Here is a 4,623-nt window from a genome sequence, read left to right as displayed (position 1 = left end):
GCTCGACTCCTAGTTCCATTTATTGCACAAAGGATTCCACAGCCATATCTGCCATTTGTTTGCATTGGCCCGTGCACAATCATATCTTGGGTGGTGATGGATTACGCAGCGGAGCCAGTATGTGTCATATTAAGCAAGCTTTCAAAACAGCACTAGGTTAAACCAAAAATCAGTGATTGTTATGATTAATCCAGACTTGTAATGCTGATTCATATCTTTTAGGAGTTTCTCTTGCTTTGCAGGCAGAACCAGCACCAACCACTCTCACCTTTTTTGCAGTCTGTATGGATTCTCTTCAAGGCAGGAGCCCTGTAGACTAAAGAGGGATTCGATTTGATTTGTTCTTCCCTCTTGACAAATGACATAAATACACATTAAGCAGTGAAAGTGTTTGTTTTAGGAACTCTTTTAAAACGCCTCCTGAGGCCAAGAAATGCTCCATAAAACAAAGACGTTGTACTGCTTTTCAAGCTAGGATGGGGTGTAGAGGAATGGAGCCTGATTGAGGTTTTGGAAGGGAGTAGAGGAGCTCTGGCCACATGAAGACGCCCAGTTGCTTGTTCTCAGGGACTTTGACTTTGTGATTTCTCACGTCATTGCTCAATCACACACCCACACCCTTCACCGCGTTCAGGCATGGCGTATGATATGCACTTTGCTCTAGACCGCAGCTCAGCGGGCCCTGCAGTGTCTGTTGTGCTGATCGCTCTCTGGGATAAATCAACTCAAGTCATCCTGATGAAGATATACTGGGAAAAGTTGTGACAGGAGAGAGCCTGTAAAAGGCCCTGGCTACTAGAACCAAACTAATACGTTTCAGGGGTCGGATAGTCTCAGCCTCAGATGACACAGTATTGAACCGCCCACAGTCCATTTGATGGCCGTCTGATAAATATTACACACTGATAAGTCTCAGCCTCAGACAGACTGTTGGCTGAACGTCTGATAAATATGGCACACTTTTCTGGAAACACTTCAGGAGTTTTGAAGTCATGATCTGATTGGTTGAATTCTACAGGATGTCCAGGTGACGTGTGTGTTGCTTTCTGTAACGTTCGGCTAGGAAACAAATTTCTGTGTGTGATGTCAAAAACCCCTTGCGGAAGAAGAACGGCGTTGTGTTTATAACTGTGACAATGAGCGCTTACCAGGATCAGCTGGATTTTCAAAAGTATGTGACGTTTGTGACTCCATTGTTGCAGTAAACTTGCACAACGTTCTTCAATAAATAATTTATTAGGTGCACGCCGGTCTGTTATTGTAGGTGTCACGGTTTGTTGCAAACACGAAGATGAAGGATCAATAGTACTTTTAATAATACTCTTAGGTAACAGGAACAAAGCTCTAACATCCACAAAGCATTGACAAGGCAAGACAACCTGAACAGAAACAGAGAACTTAAATACTAGTGATAATGGCTTAACTAAATGACTAATCATTTTATAACCATGACAAAAAAGTAAGGGAAACAGAGCAAACTGAAGCCCAAACTGTATGTACAGGTCCATCTAAACAAATTAGCATGTTGTGATAAAGTTCATTATTTTCCATAATGTAATGATAAAAATTAAACTTTCATATATTTTAGATTCATTGCACACCAACTGAAATATTTCAGGTCTTTTATTGTTTTAATACTGATGATTTTGGCATACAGCTCATGAAAACCCCAAATTACTATCTCAAAAAATTAGCATATCATGAAAAGGGTCTCTAAACGAGCTATTAACCTAATCATCTGAATCAACTAATTAACTCTAAACACCTGCAAAAGATTCCTGAGGCTTTTAAAAACTCCCAGCCTGTTTCATTACTCAAAACCGCAATCATGGGTAAGACTACCAACCTGACTGCTGTCCACAAAGCCATCATTGACACCCTCAAGCAAGAGGGTAAGGCACAGAAAGAAATTTCTGAACAAATAGGCTGTTCCCAGAGTGCTGTATCAAGGCACCTCAGTGGGAAGTCTGTGGGAAGGAAAAAGTGTGGCAAAAAACGTTGCACAACGAGAAGAGGTGACTGCACCCTGAGGAAGATTGTGGAGAAGGACCGATTCCAGACCTTGGGGGACCTGCGGAAGCAGTGGACTGAGTCTGGAGGAGAAACATCCAGAGCCACCGTGCACAGGCGTGTGCAGGAAATGGGCTACAGGTGCCGCATTCCCCAGGTCAAGCCACTTTTGAACCAGAAACAGCGGCAGAAGCGCCTGACCTGGGCTACAGAGAAGCAGCACTGGGCTGTTGCTCAGTGGTCCAAAGTACTTTTTTCGGATGAAAGCAAATTTTGCATGTCATTCGGAAATCAAGGTGCCAGGGTCTGGAGGAAGACTGGGGAGAAGGAAATGCCAAAATGCCTGGGGTGCCATGTCAGCTGCTGGTGTTGGTCCACTGTGTTTTATCAAGGGCAGGGTCAATGCAGCTAGCTATCAGGAGATTTTGGAGCACTTCATGCTTCCATCTGCTGGAAAAATTTATAGAGATGAAGATTTCATTTTTCAGCACGACCTGACACCTGCTCACAGTGCCAAAACCACTGGTAAATGGTTTACTGACCATGGTATTACTGTGCTCAATTGGCCTGCCAACTCTCCTGACCTGAACCCCATAGAGAATCTGTGGGATATTGTGAAGAGAAAGTTGAGAGACGCAAGACCCAACACTCTGGATGAGCTTAAGGCCGCTATCGAAGCATCCTGGGCCTCCATAACACCTCAGCAGTGCCACAGGCTGATTGCCTCCATGCCACGCCGCATTGAAGCAGTCATTTCTGCAAAAGGATTCCCGACCAAGTATTGAGTGCATAACTGAACATAATTATTTGAAGGTTGACCTTTTTTTGTATTAAAAACACTTATTTTATTGGTCGGATGAAATATGCAAATTTTTTGAGATAGGAATTTTGGGTTTTCATGAGCTGTATGCCAAAATCATCAGTATTAAAACAATAAAAGACTTGAAATATTTCAGTTGCTGTGTAATGAATCTAAAATATATGAAAGTTTAATTGTTATCATTACATTATGGAAAATAATGAACTTTATCACAATATGCTAATTTTTTGAGAAGGACCTGTATATGTGACAGTAGGGACTTCAACATTATATTTTCACGCCTCTAAACATGACGCGAAACAAAACAAACTGTGATTGGTTTGCATAACGTCAGTCAAACGTGCTCTTGGGCGGTCCTTGGCCAATAAAAGCTGCGAAAGAGTCCAAACGTTCTGCGTCATTCTGAAGTTCTGGCTACGCGATACTACACACTGATAAGCTGTAAACTGTAACCTGATTGGCTGACTTCATGCAACGTCCTTTTGTTACCTTTGAAGAACACCATTTACCCCAATGTTTGCCAGGTTATTTTCATCAAATCATTGATATATACAGTATATTTAATATTTATGTTGAATATTGTTTGAGGCACCACAAACACCACTTTGTCTGTGAAACCGACTATACTTTCGGATCACTGCTATTTATTTAGTTTATTTTTGTAGAGTTTCAGATCAATCAACTCTTAAATGTCATGAACATTTGTGGCTGTAAACTGGAATGTGGACGAGACCTTTTGCTGTTCCTGTATCCTGAGCCTAGGATATCTGGATAACATTGTTGTCATTGACCTTCTTGAAGTCCTGGACACCCGTGGGGCTTTTGCAATTGCCGGTGGAGCATAATCAAACTTTTTTTTAACTCTGATGTATTCAGTTTCATCTCTAAACAGGGTTTTGGTGGTCTCCAGGAAAAGGGGAACGGAGAGGTTCACTTGCAGGCTATACGTATGACTCCAATCAGACGACTGCTCTGGCCCTCTTTCAGTAACAGACAGACTCAAACGAGGAGAATGTAAACCAGAACACTTAGGAAATTCCACACACTCTTTAGAAGAAAAGCCCAGATTTGATGGAATGTGTTCTAACATTTCCTCCACTGGTTTGTTCAGCCACACATGGACACAGACGCTACAGTAGGGCATGCACACACACTTCTAGACACACACAGACACAGCTCCCCTTTGAGAAAGTAACGCTAGACTGGTAAGAGAAGAAACGCAATGACAGGATGACCAGCTGTAAAAAGGGCGTTGGGAAATTTTTTTTTACAAAGGCGGGACGAATAGAATGGAGAAGTCGAAGAAAGCAAAGAAAGAAACAGCCAGCTTTACACCTGAGGGTTGACAATCATGCTGGTGTGCACCTCTCTGTCTTTCCAAGCACTGATGGATGATTTGAAAATCATTGACATGCTATTTCTAATGCACTATGATTTAGGATGGACAGTATGCAAACTGACAATCTTCCTAGGATGTGCAAGAATTGAAGTAGCTAAATTAGGATTAGCATTCTGCTGGTTAAATTACACTATATTCGTTTCCACCCTATATACTGCTTGAACTGCATTTATGTGGACTCACTCTAAAGGTTGACAAGTCATATTATTTTTGTTAATTGCACATTTTAGCCTCAGAGATGCATGTAAAGTTATTTCTGAAATGTGAATTAAAATTATAGAGTTCTCAATAAACCAAATCTATCAATTGAATTAATTACATGTTATGCTGATTTATTAATCAAATTAATCATTATTATTACTGTGAATTTGTTTTTTGATACTTCTTATCATAG

Source organism: Siphateles boraxobius, unplaced genomic scaffold (assembly GCF_051911475.1).
Source record: "Siphateles boraxobius isolate OS27281-9 unplaced genomic scaffold, OSU_SipBor_1 3, whole genome shotgun sequence".
Classification (NCBI taxonomy): domain Eukaryota; kingdom Metazoa; phylum Chordata; class Actinopteri; order Cypriniformes; family Leuciscidae; genus Siphateles; species Siphateles boraxobius.
Note: the sequence above shows the minus strand (reverse complement) of the source record.